Source organism: Alligator sinensis, unplaced genomic scaffold (genome assembly GCF_000455745.1).
Source record: "Alligator sinensis unplaced genomic scaffold, ASM45574v1 scaffold952_1, whole genome shotgun sequence".
Taxonomy (NCBI): domain Eukaryota; kingdom Metazoa; phylum Chordata; order Crocodylia; family Alligatoridae; genus Alligator; species Alligator sinensis.
Genome location: NW_005841999.1, coordinates 245,285 through 259,670, shown reverse-complemented (window position 1 = coordinate 259,670; position 14,386 = coordinate 245,285). Strand labels below are relative to the sequence as shown.

At 41.2% G+C, this 14,386-nt stretch overlaps 1 protein-coding gene across 12 annotated transcripts in view; it reads right to left on the bottom strand.

The window, feature by feature from the left end:
- Positions 1-14,386, bottom strand: part of NEXN (nexilin F-actin binding protein) — a 41,866-nt gene extending 27,480 nt beyond the window's left edge. For 10 of the 12 annotated variants that reach the window (XM_025201601.1, XM_025201610.1, XM_025201606.1 and 7 more), the window contains exon 1: positions 14,305-14,386. The gene's annotated coding sequence lies outside the window, so the exon portion shown is untranslated. The remainder of the gene's footprint in view (positions 1-14,304) is intronic. The other 2 variants (XM_006021608.3, XM_025201604.1) reach the window with 2 other exon arrangements.

The following is a 14,386-nucleotide window of genomic DNA, read 5'->3' as shown; positions in this document are numbered from 1 at the left end:
CATCAGCTTTTCAACTCCATGCTCTCTTTGTAAGGCAATTGTAAGCTAACTGCATAATTGATTAAAATAACTAAGAACCAGTTTCAAGAGGTCTAAAGCAGCCTGGAGCTAACTAGATTCCACACATTTCAGGGTGTTGTTAGAGGCATAAGGCATTGTGAGAACAAGGTCGCTAGCCTTAATGAGATGCAAAAATCTTATCCCAAGCTGTTCCTATGTAATGAGCATTGTTTATACTGAGTTTGTGTACAAGCATATGCTGGGGAAATGCTAAGCCTTTTTTTCAGTCCCATATAATAAGTACAATATGTAGTCTCATTTATGGTGCTGTGAAACCTGTTTAGTGAGGGAAATATATATTTTATGGTAAACCACAGTTTAAATGTTCCCTAGAAAATGCTGCATTTTGCTAGTGTCAGATCATTATGCCTTCTCTCTCTAATATCAGAACTCTTTGTTCCGATTAGTGAGTGTTTAGTCCAAGTCATAACATATAGAATAACACAACCTGCACATCTCTCCAGCAGGAAGTTCCACAGGGGACCCTGCTAGTCCATCAGGAAGTCAGCAAATAGAGAAACTGAACCCAAGGAAATGCAGGATGCCACCTAGGGCTTTAGGAGTTCACAAGCCATTTGCATGGAGCTGGTGAGAAGCAGGGTAGGTTTGTATCGCATTTGGTACACTGTCTCTGCTTTGTAAAGGAGGATTCAGTGGGGATATGCAGATCATGTTTTTGAAGCAAGGCAGGAGGGCATTTTTTCTTTTTTTGCACCCTGTCTCTGCACAGGAGGGTGAAGGGATCATCAAGGATTAAACCAGAAATGGACATAAAGTAAAGACAATAAGAGATGGTGGTTAGTCAGTGAATTCAAAGATGTTTCATGGTTGGTAAAGAAAACCAGTGGAATTACAAAACTATATTCACAACGTATAAAGAAATGGATTTGTTGATACCGTGAACATTATGCCAAATTACATTTTTACCTGTTTTCAATTTGCCATGGTGTTAGTAAATGCATATGGAAAAGAAACCATACCTGAGGCAACTATAATTGTTCTCTCAACCCAGTGTCCTCACCTACTGCTTTCCTTGCATGGTAAGATTGTAAAGCTTTTATCTGTGCCTTAATACCTGCCTTCTTAAAAGGACAGGTTCTGGGGTCCAGAATAATACAGCAGTGCTGTCTTCCACAGTCACATGTTGAGCAAGAGCAAATGCTATACTTCTTATGCTAATTTCTTGGTTTTTATCAAAAATAAACTAATTGTTGAAGGACTTAATTGTAGAAATTAATATGCTGTTCTGATTTACAGTACAATCTCAGTATTCTGCACTGACTGGGAAACTCCTTGGAAATTTATGCATTACCTCATGAGAATTGACAATAAATGATTTTTGTTCCTCGTTGATCAATGTGCTTGTCGCACTCATATTGAGAATATATTTAGCGCTTGTACCTGTATTCACACTGAGAACATAATTATTTAGCTCTTGTAACTTTATTATTTAAATAAAGTATTATATAAAAGTCCCCAAAGTGAAAACAGCAAGGGAAGTGGTGAGATCTTCTGAAGAGCACAATCTTAATCCATGGGATTTTTCTACCCCTTGAGGTCAGTATAACCCTTGATCAAGACACCTTTGGAGTTTGATGCCAGACCAGTTTTTCATTCAATCTCTTTTTCAGTGACAAACTCTAATGCAACCAGCATGATTCTTTATGGAAGAGAGTCAGCGAGGCTAAGTCAGCTCAGGAAATAGAATAAAAAAGGATGATTTTACAAAAAGAAGAAGAAAAAAATCCTGTTTCTATGGTTGCTGTATTGAAAATGCATTGAATATGCAGGAGAAAAAAATATTTCTATTTCCTTTCAGTTACTAACCTCTTATATTCTACCAGCAATGGCACTAGCTATAATAGGGTGCTCACATAGGTGACATTTTTGTGCATGATTGGGCCCCTGAAAGCACTCTACAGCCCAGAGGTAACACACATGCACAGCTGCAGAGTGCTTTTAAAGTGGCTGATCATGTGAAAAATTAACCCTTGCTGAATCAGCTACTTAAGGCACTCTAAAGCAAAGCACAATACGAAATTTGTATTTCCTTGAGGATTAATTTTTTGGGTGAAGGGCGGGGCTCTCAGTAGGGGAGGGAAGGAAAGGAGCAGCACTCAGCTGCCAGCTGTTTTGCTCGGCCTGAGCTGGAGGTGGAGGGAGTGGAACAGAGCCCCTCACCTCATGGGCCCAGTCTGGCTTCCCCCAATATCCCAGCCAGGGCAGCTGTGGGAGGGACAAGGCAAGGGGGCTCTGTTCCACTTCCCTCTCCAGCTCAGGCTGGGCAAAACAGCCAAGAAGTGGGTGCTGCTCCCTTCCCTCCCTCCTCTATTGACATCTCTGGAGCTGGGGTGGGCAGGGCTGGGGGGAAGAGCAGTTCAGCACCCTTGGGTCCCTGCCTGCTGGCCAGGAGGGTGTAGGCAGGCTTGATTTCCCTCCTTTCCCTCCCCACAACCTAAGAGTCAAATGTCTGCTGCAGGGGAAGGGGGCAAAGGGCTCTAATCCATGGCCACTATATGAAGCCTCATGAGTTCAAACACGGACTCTACATGAACAATTATCTATTAGGGCTAGACTAAGAACACTACCATATTTACTCAAATATAAGATGAGATTTTACCATCCAATTATCATGGGGGGGAAAAGCCTCTCGTCTTATATTTGCATATGAAGCAGGGGGAGGGGGAGTGGGAGGAAGAGGGGGTAGGCAACTGCTGTGCCTTTGACCCTGGCCTTGACCCCATGTTTGGGCCAGAATCAAACCCACAGCAGCTTCCTCCATTTCCCCTCTGTAGTTTCTGCCTCCCAGCCCACTTCCTTTTCTCCCCCTTATTGCCTGGCACAGCTGGGCTCCAGCTCAGGCCATGGCCTCTCCCAGGGACAAAGCACATGGAAACTCCTCCTCCTGGCCAGGCAGCAGCGCCAACACTTGCATGGCCAGCCAGAGGCTAAGCTCCCATGTGCTGTGTTCTGGGACAGAGCAGCCAAAGGACGGGGCGGGGGGGGAGGGATGAGACAGAGACTGGGGGCATAGGAAGGCTGTAGGGGGAAGAAGTGGATGGGGCAGAGGGCAAAAGGGCCACCTGGCCTCTGCCCCAGTCACTGCTGTCATTACTGTAGCAGTGGAAGGATGGAATTCAAGACAACCCTCCAATACTTAGATTCTATACCTGGAAATTATAACAAATCTATAAATTTTCAAGATAGAGAAGCTATTTATTGGGGGATTTTCCTATATTCAGGGTCATCTTTTATATTGGAGTCAATGCAGTATCTTTATTCCACTTGGGTGGCTGTGCATATGTTTGGTAATGAAGAAAATAACTTATCAAATCTGGTCTGAATAAGTCAAGGGTCATATAGAAAAGAGTCTCTCATTACCAATCTTCCATATTGCAGAGATTCTAGGTAGTCAGAATGCAACTGTAAGCTGGAAATGCTGACTACAGTAACTTTTCATACTTAGTGTGACAAATATCACAGGAAGATATGGACATACTTGATTCATTGTGGCTATTCAGCTAAAAGTGTTTTAATGTATTTTACAAGAATACAAAAAACAGAACAGAAATGTTAGTGTTTTGAAATGCAAGCTGACACCTGAGCATTCTTTAATTTTGATATATTCATGTATGAAAAGACATACTGATTGATATAAGCAGGGATAAAAATCGTAGCAGCAATCAAAACAAACTAATGCCAAATGTAGTGTAGAGGAAATGCTATAAAGAGGCATGTCCAAAGATAGTGGCATACTCTAATCAAGAGGCCAAACCATTTGTTTATGAATAAGCTAAGCAAATTACTTGTGGTATAAGAGTGAATAAGCCTTGTTTGATTTTAGTCAAACCCATGTCAAGTTTCTAAACTAGTGGTTTTGCTATTAAGTGTGTTCATGTCTATAATTATGTTGTCAGGCTCTGTAAAACTATCCGCTATGTGCCAACTGCTTTAAGTACACACAGTTATTTCTGAAGACTGCCTTCCATACACGTTCATGTTCCAAATTAATGGTTCATCTACTCAGTTTTCAAGCATCAATGTTTCTTGAAATCTTTACATTTTTTTCCTAGGAAAGTGCTAGCATGGCTTCAAAACTTTTCAGTTGGGACCAAATAAGCTGTTCATGCTAAAACTAAAGGTAAAGAATGCACATGAAAATACTTTTTGCCTGAATCAGGCTTATGCTTTATACGCAATACCTATGGAAGTCAAATTTCTTTTCGCTAACACTCCTAATAACCATCACTACTTAATGTAACTCCTCTTGCATTTTTATGTAATTCCTTAAAAAATGAAGTCCATGCTTTGCAATGAATTATGTCTGAGTGCAAAGTCTACTTGTGCTTGCAGAACTAAGATACAAGTCTCTTCTCTTCTCATTAAACCATTGTAATGGGAAGTGGAATTATATAGTTTAGCATTTTCAAATAATTTGTAAAGGATCACTTGTCAGGTAGGGCAGATCTATATTTAAGCTTGTTTTAAAATAATTAAAACTAATACTTATGAAATTTAACATGTGAATGGAAAAGGCTTTGTACAATAAAAATTGTTTGCCTGCAGTATATATACTAAACAAAGCAACTAGTAAAATGATGCAAACAGAGAACCCAACTAATCCATTTTCATTGTTAAAAAAAGACTGAACTGCAAAAAATCCAGCTAAATATTGCTAATTATTTTTAATGGATTTAAAGGCAGATCATATACAATTTGAATCTGCTTAAAACAATTAAGACTCTGGGAGGAACCTTCTAGAATTCAATCTCTTCACATCATAGGCCAGCAACTCAAATGGTTAGCATCTCAGCTCTTACTGCTGATAGTGAAAGGAATACATATTGTTACTTTAAACTCTACAAAAAGCGGATACAACTAATGTTAGCTGAAACAAGCTTTGAGCTCTATAATGCTCTCTGCTTTGTGCTTACTAATCAATTGTGAATAGTAGTCATTGTGGTTTGCTAAAGTAGCGAAAGTCATTTAAACCAAGTATTTTAAAATTATTCTAGAATCCTAAATGTCTACTACAGCTGCTGTAGCTAAAATAATCAAAAGTCCGTGGAAGCCTAGCAGCCCCAGAGCTGATGTGGTTAAGGCATACCAGTTTCTGGAGTCAATGGCCCATGAAAGATCAATGCAGCTAACGATGTCCAGCTAAATTTGACTCCCCAGCCCAAACACTCATTTAGGTTAATGCAGAGCAGCCCTTGTCACAAGGCTAGAGTGGGACTTAACACACACCTCTGGACCAATAATAGCAAGATTTCTTCCGGTATGAACAAATGTTACATTTACAATATTTATGGGGCATTTCAAGTATCTTTAAAACATTTCAAGAGGCAAACATGCAGGTATGCATGCCCAGTAAATGAACTGGCCAAAATTGTACCTGGAGGAATCTGGTACTATTTTATACCAATATTTTCCACATTACATCTGCAACCTTGTCATGCTAACGGCTTAACCACCACTCTTTGAAAGCTGAGAGAGACTGGTACATAATTCTGATATGCCTAGGGATTCATAGATGTAGGGTCAGAAGGGACCTTGCAGATCTTCTAATCCGACACCTGCCCTGGGCAGGAGAGAAAACTGGGCTCTAATGCCCCCAGCTAGGTAATCGTCAAGCCTCCTCCCAAGGTAGGAGTCAGCACTACTTCCCTTGGAAGTTGGTTCCAGATCCTAGCCGACCTGACTGTGAAGTAGTGCCTCCTGATATCTAGCCTGAATCTACTCTCAGTCAACTTATGGCTGTTATTCCTTGTTACTCCAGGAGGCACTCGGGGAAACAAGGTCTCTCCCATTCCCTGCTGGCCCCGCCTACTAAGTTTATAGACAGCCACCAGATACCTTGCAGACCAAAGGAGTCATAACAACAAAAAATAAGAGTTTGTATGAAAGTAAATACAAATAATGGCATGGTTTATAAGCCGAAAAATTCTTAATGACTTCAGTTACTTTAGACAGTCTTTGGGTACAGGCAGTCCTCAGACTTATGACACAATTGGTTCCTGAAAACCTCATCTTAAGTCGAAATGTTGTAATTCAGAACTGATTTTCTCAAAGGAAATAGTGTTATAAATGGGGGATTGGTTCCTGAACCAAGGCCTGATACCCTATTTGCTCCAAAAATAACCTAGAGTTTTGTACTCAATCAATTATAGATGAATAAAATACATGAATGTATTTATACTGTAAATATAAAGCCCTCTTCTGGAGGGGCTGGACGTGTTCAAACCAGCAGATCCAGACGCTTTCTACCCCAGGGTGCTGAGGGAATTGGCAGAGGTTATCGAGGGGCCCCTGGCACGGCTTTACGAGCACTCCTGGTGCTCAGGCCAGGTGCCAGATGACTGGAAGAAGGCCAATGTGGTCCCCATTTTCAAAAAAGGGAGGAGGGAGGACCCAGGCAACTACAGGCTGTTAGTCTTACTTCGATGCTGGGGAAGCTCTTTCAGAAAATTATCCAGGAGCACATCTGTGAAGTATCAGCAGGGAGATGATGCTCAGGGCCAACCAGCATGGGTTCATTAGGGGCAGGTCCTGTCAGACTAACCTGGTTGCCTTCTACAATCAGGTCATAAAATCATTGGACGCAGGTGTCGCGGTGGACGTAGTCTTTCTGGATTTCAGGAAGGCCTTTGACACTGTCTCTCACCCCGTTCTCATTAAAAAGTTGGTGACTGTGGTGTCAATGCCTACACAATCAGATGGGTCACAAATTGGATGAAGGGCCGCACCCAGAGAGTGGTGGTGGATGGGTCATATTCGACCTGGAGGGAGGTGGGCAGTGGAGTCCCCTAGGGCTCGGTCCTGGGGCCCTCACTGTTCAATTTCTTTATTAGTGACTTGGATGAGGGGGTGAAAATCACCCTGTTCAAATTCGCTGACAACACCAAGATTTAGGGTGAGGTGGGCACACTAGAAGGGAGGGACAGGATACAACTGTATCTAGACAGGTTACAGGGGTGGGCAAATGTGAATAGGATGGGATTCAATACTGACAAGTGCAGAGTACTGCACTTGGGCAGAAAGAACCAGCAGCATACCTATAGGTTGGGGAGCTCCCTTCTTGAAAGCACAGTGGAAGAACAAGATCTTGGAGTCATTATCGATTCCAAAATGAACATGGGCCACCAATGTGAGGACGCGGTCAGGAAGGCCAACCGCACCTTGTCATGCATCCACAGATGCATCACAAGCAGGTCCAAAGAGGTGAACCTCCCCCTCTATGTGACACTGGTCAGGCCGCAGTTGGAGTACTGCGTCCAGTTCTGGGCGCCGCACTTCAGGAGGGATGTGAACAGCACTGAGAGGGTCCAGAGGAGGGCCACTCACATGATTGGGGGGCAGCAGGGCAGGCCTTATGAGGAGAGGCTACAGGACCTGAACCTGTTCAACCTTCACAAGAGAAGGCTGAGAGGGGACCTGGCAGCCATCTATAAACTTACCAGGGGGGATCAGTGGGGAATGGGAGAGAACCTGTTCCCCCAAGCACCTCCCAGAGTAACAAGGAATAATGGTCATAAGTTGTTTGAAAGTAGGTTCAGGCTGGACATTAGAAGGCACTATTTCACAGTCAGGGCAGCCAGGATCTGGAACCAACTTCCAAGGGAAGTGGTGCTGGCTCCTACCCTGGCGGTCTTTAAGAGGAGGCTTGATAATTACCTAGCTGGGATCATATGAGCCCAGTATTCTCTTCTGCCCAGGGCAGGCGGTCAGACTTGATGATCTACTTAGGTCCCTTCCGACCCTACATCTATGAATCTATAAATAGCAATCATATTGATTTGGAAAGACTTCTTTGAGGTGCTGGACTTTTTGAAGGGTTCTTGGCTGGAGTCTTGGCTGCAGGTTTTTCTGGAGTCTTGTCTGCTTTCTTTAAGGAAGTGTCCAAGGAAGTTTGGACAGATGTTCTCCAGGGAGATGGGCAATGCAGCAAACTTATTCACTGGCATGGCATCATGTCAGATCAAGCGTTGTAAAGTCAAAACTGATGTCAGAAAGTTGAAACAGGGTGTCAATTTATATGCGTTGTAGGTGCAAAATGTTGTAACTCACAACGTTGTAAGTCGAGGACTGCCTGTAACTATCTTCTGACAAAACCCGGAATTAACCAAACTTAAAATACCTTTGGCTTTTGTTTTTGTAATCATCTCTTCCAAAGTAAAGTTGATATGTTTAGTGACAACATCCTACTTGTGGAATAGTAAAAAAACTAGAAGGTCAAGTTTGGCAAAGTTATGTAAACTGTTGTATAAAAACACAGTACTCGCTCAGACTGGGTTCCCATTTGGGCCGTCTTTAAATTGGTGATAACATGCTGAAATATTGTGTCTAGGAACTCAGCTGCTATTTTCAAGCATGTGTGTGGACTCTAGGCTCCTGTAAATGCCTGATTCCAGCATCCTTCAGCATTGCATTTTATGTAAATAATAAAAAACCCAAATCAGCTGTACTGTACATACTGAAGAGAAACTCTAATAAGTAACTTCACAAACTGGTACAACTATTCAACCTACATTTAAAAAAAAACACATTTAAGTACTATGGGCTATATATATGTGCAAATCTAAAACTGTCATGAGGTTCTAGCAGTTGTAAATAGCTGCACTTCAGCTTCACACTGATAAAGACATAACAGACTATGGTACGGCCCACCCTCAAAAGGAAACAGCTGAAGTTTCCTTTACCAGACACAAATGATGGGAAAACCCTCTTGGCAATTACTGCTACCTGAGCATCCAGCAGCAGGTGCAGCTCCAACATGTTCAGAGCCTGTGAGATAGTGGTATATTTTGGAATCTACAGTGCTGATTTGTCTGCCATTTTTGCTGGTTGTTTTCCTCTCTCCTAAGCATCTCTTTACCCGTAATATGGTATGACACAGCCAACTGGCTCTAATCCACTCTGAAATTATTTTTTGACACTAGGAAAATCATTCTGCTTCCACCATCTATTTCAAAAGATACAAAGATATAAACCAGTGCTGTTTCATGTTGTATATGCTTCAGTCCATATATGCCCTCTAACTCCTATTCCTACTAATGATACACAGGGTGACCATATGGCTAGTTTTTACCAGGACTATCCACTCCCCACCAACTCCTTGGCATGCTGAACTGAGACTAGGGCTTGGAGACAGCTGAGCTTACAGGAGGAGGCAGGGAGGAAGGAACGGAGGGCTGTGGGATACCAGAGGTGGTTCTGTTTTGATAACTGGGAAATAAGGCTACCCTAATGATACATCTTCCTCGAACAGGAATGGTAGAAAAGAACAATGCTGCCCAAGAGCCCGCCTTATAAGTGACGAGCAATTGTCTGATACTACTAATTATAATCTTTCACAAAAAAGGAAGAGAATTTATTTGAGTGACTTCATCCAATGCTGCTGGAATCTCCTACCATATCAGCAATACTTAATGAAAAAAAGATTGGAGAGAATCCACACAATCTCTCTAGAAGACTGAGAACTAAACCAAGAAGTTCTGAGGACTCCAGATAGGGATAAAAATGTTCTACTAAAACATGTTACAGCATTCCCCAAAATACTAGTAATAGTTAGAAAAACAGCACGATCAAAGGGTAATTTATCAAAAAAGTGTGACAAGTGCTTCTTTAATAAAAATCACATCTTGCTATTAATGCCTTCACTGATCCCCTTCGCACAGAAACTATTACTAATTCTAAATGTCTTACAGTTGTGTATCCCACATTTGAAAAAAGAAAATTTACCAGGGAGAGTTCTGCAACAAAAATGAAGCCAGAAGCCTGTATGTTTTCCTCTATAACTGGAAGCTAAGTTGTTATTTTTATGTGTTCTTAGTTTTTCAAGTGAAATTTGTTTTCCTGAAGTCACAGTTACTGTTCCACTCCACAGTTACTTGGTACCTCATGGTAGGACCCCTCCCTCCCACTGGAAATTTCTTTCTGTAGAACACCCATCATTAGAATAGTGACCAAAGGTACGATGGAGAGAAACTCCATTGATGATTTTTCTTCTTGGACTCTCCAGTCACAGCAACCCATCACTTGCCTACATGACGTTCATCTATAAAGTTATTTCATGTTCCAGTCCTTCGGTAATGTAAAGCAATATCTCGGGAAATTTTAATCTAATATTTTACTGTTGTTAATCACACTCCCTGGACTGTTCCACCTCTCAGGAAGGGGAGCCAAATTTCCATCCTGAGATTTACAGGTCTAGTTCTTCCTCAGGAACTGAATAGCAGAACAAACACCATAATTTAGAATAGACTGGTTGGACATCATGGAGAAAATGATTTCTCAAAAGACTAAAATGAACATTTCAGCTCTGTTGCTGTATCAGTATTACAAAATGCATGGAAAATTGGGTAGTAGATTAGGCAATGCTATTGGATTAGTTGTTTTGCGAGAATATCTGAGTCACTGAGTAGGGTTGTTGAAAAGAAATCAGGTTGACTGTTTCCAAACATAACTTGCTTATCTCATTTGTTCTAAATAGAAAAGTGTTAACCTAAATGTGATGTAATCCTAGCAGGGAAAGACATTACTTTTTCAGCTTTTCTTTCACTCAGCACAAACTCATTAGTATTCATAATTATATAAATGTAGAAAGCTATCAAGGAAACATCAACGATTTATCTTGTACCAACTCTTAAGTCCTAAAATCTGCCTATTTTAAACGTACTGTATTCCCATATATTCAGAGCCTTTATTAAATCATGCTATATCTTTTCAAAATACTTTCTCTGTCATCGATAGAAATCCCAGGCAGATTAAGGTAGCACGAAAATCAAGAGCAATTATGTTAAAACTGAATATCACACTTGGGGAGCAAGGCTAAGTTTCTGGATATTGTTTGGGAAGTTTTTATGTTTATATCTTACTTTTAATACTCTACCTGCTTTCATAAGTCTATGGCCCCCACCCCCCAACCTTCTGCTAACATTTACTGCAAGTTGCTACTTGTTGGGAAGGCAGCATACAAATCTAATACATAAGTAACTGTCCTTATTTCTAAATTTGTGTGCTCTGCTTGTATTTGTTTGAAAGCATGGAAACCTTTATTTATCGATAGATTAGTGAATGTCTCTATATCTGCTAAAAATGGAAGATGCCTAGGTAGGGATCTAGTCCATTTTCACTGTACCTCTAAATAGAACACTACTTTTACAGACAATGGAATAGAAAACTAGGATAAGAACTAGCCAGTTCCTCAGTAATTCCTCTTTTCAGTAGGCCCCCCTACTGTCTTACTGGCAACTGTGAGTTATAAATAAGCCTTTTACAGCATAGGCTATGTTATGTTTACCATCTGTCTCCTTTTTGTGATCAACTCGCAGAGAAGATTCCTTTCTATTAGGAAACCATATTTTGAGACTTGGAAACTTATTACTTGTGGCCAAGGTTCTGAGGGGAGGAAAAGCCAGCTCCCCATGCTAAAAGAATTAAATAAAAGCAGAGTTTAATAAAGCTGAGGGGAAGACAAAGGAAAGGAACAGTATCCCATCCTGCTCACTGCTCATCACTTGAGTTCTGCTTATGTTCAGATCATAACTTTATTGAACTGCAGCTTGTAAAATAAAAGATGAATGCCTGGTTTGAAACTAATGAAAGGACTGCGGGGCTTGGGTACAACTTCACCTAGTACAAATTGTCCTGGCTCAACTGAGGCTAATGAGGGGAGATCAGAGGAGCTATAGCAATTTACACCAGCTGAGCATCTGCCCACTAATCCATATACTGCATTTAGTCATTAAAAAGCTGTCTCACATTTTTGCTGATTTCAGATCACGAGAGAAACTGTTCCTCCCCCAAATTTACATGAAATGACTGAGCTAGTGACAGATTGATAGATATTTCTATCTCTAGCTCAAAGGTAAATGTGTACGTAGTTCTACATTATAGCCAAAGTCTTTATACTGTAGTAAAATAAACTTGGCAGCTATTATAATGGTGACTTAGATTATTTTGAAGATACTCTATAATAATAAACTATATTAAGAGATTCTTAACAAGGACATTACTGTATTGTTTTAGTGCTGTGTCCAAAACTAAGATAACATCTTCTGCATGAAAAAGTAGCCTCTTCTCACACATCATCTGCCTTTCTCATGGGATCAATCCTAAAGGCCACAGTGCAGGAGAAACAGTGAGGTGAGATAGGGCTGATGTTGTCTAACTTGTTGAAGGTCCCCTTGGACTAATTCTGCCAAGACTTCATGTACCAAGACACTGGCCAATCTTAATTTAGGGTGATATCAAAATACAAACCAATGTCTCTAAGTGAAAAAGCAGTACTAAACCACAACTTCCTACACTATTTCAGCTGCTGGAACAGAATAGAGAGAAGCAGATGTGACCTAAGAGGTACCTTGACTCTTGCCAGCTAAGTCTTGTTAAGATAAAGGTTGGAACCCTGTAATGCAGAACCGGAGAGACCAAGGATCTGTCTGTCCTTACTGAAATGTGGAATACTTCATTCCTGCAACTTCAATATAAACCTTATGGTCAACTCCAAATAGAATACACTGTATCAGCCCAGAAGTGATAACTACATAGGGCATGTTGGTTATGTCTTCATCTGAAAGGAAAGGATAAAGTGTCCCAGCTGTATGAAGATGAAGAGCATTTCTGGCTATTATTTCTGTTGGATTGTTCAGGAGCAGTGTTGGTGCCAACAGAAATCAGCAACTGCATAACACCTTGATCACACTGACAGTGGACTTACTCCTCAATACAACGTGAGGTCATAGCTCCTACTACTTCCGGAAATGCTTTCCTCTGCATGCCATCGTCACCTCATTGTCAGATTGTCTGACCTAGTTTTTTTTCACATAGGTTCCAGCTTGCTTCAGACATTAGAACAGCTGGAAAATGGCACCATCTCTTGACAGCTTCAAAGCTGAGTGTTGCAATACTGTGTAGACCAGTGTGTCTGCTTTCTTCCATTTAAGAACGTAAATCCCCCTTTACAAAGTCTTCCAAAAACTGCTATTAGAGAAAATATTTCTTAGGCAGATATTATTCAAAACAGTCTTAACACACAGTTCTCTCTCGGTGTATACTTCCAGCGTACAGATTGTTCCAAAAGTTAATAAACTGGTTAAGACGACGGCCACTTTATTAGCAACACCACCTTGATATTCATGTGTGGAAAGTGTCATGTGATATGCTATATCCTCTTCTGACCATAACTGTCTGCAATATGTAGCCTGGAAATATATTTGGATTAGGGGGAAGTCAAGAAAAAATGCAAGCACTCAGCACCTCCTGCCTTTCAGTTTTTGTACCCACAACTCTCTTTTATAAAGTGACTTAAAAGAAAGTATGGATTTGATGTAGTTTTCTCTCTATTTTGATCCATACACCAAGTACTCTGTGATTTTATATAGGGATCAAATCCATACTTTCTTTTAAGTTACTTTACAAAGCAGAGCTGTAGGTACAAAAACGCAAGCACTCAGGACCTCCTGCCTTTGAATTCTTGACTTGTAATCTTTATTTCTGATTATCAGCTCCTCTGATTTTCTCCCATAGCTACGTTCTCCTAAGTGGAACTAGAAGTTTTGCCAATATTTTGCAAATATTAGGCCACAAACTAGAACAGGCCAATATTTTGCCAATCTCAAAGATTAAAAATCCAAAGGATTTATCCTTTTCTCCAAATTATTTCTCACATTCAATGAGTAAGATTTTTTTCCTCTGCACTAAATGAAATGCCAGCACAAACTCTGTCTGGAAACAGGCTCCCTGAAACACAACATTCAACTTCAAGTAAAATAAATATGCAAATGCATTGTGACAATGAACACGCCAGAAATTAGCGCATGGTACAAACCCCTCTTACACGGTCCGCTACTGGATTACTGTTCAAAGCCAAAGGGCCAAAAGCAAGATTTTCATTTAAAATAAATCATCTATCCAATATCAAAGGTTACCACTTAGAAACTATTAATAGCAGCCTGCAGTGGAGAACTGAGAGCGAGGAACTGACCCCCTCTCCCCGACCCCGTCCTCTACAAGCGCAGGTTCGGAAAAGGTTTTCACACAGGCACAGCGCGGTGGGTGTCCGCTCTCCTGTCGTTTCCTGCCCTGCCAGCAAACACCTCAGTCGCCTAAATCATTTTCGTCCCATTCATAATGTTTCTTGGGCAGCTGTTACCACCAGCTAGAAGCAGGGACACGTGCTTGAATTAAAAGTAAAACAAGCCAACAAAACCCATCCTGGGCTCAATGAATTAAAACTCCTACCTGGAGTTTCCTGTTCTTCTGGGAGGGCCCCCCTCGGGCAGCCGCGCCCGGCAGGTCCCGCTCCGCCCCACGGCACAACCCC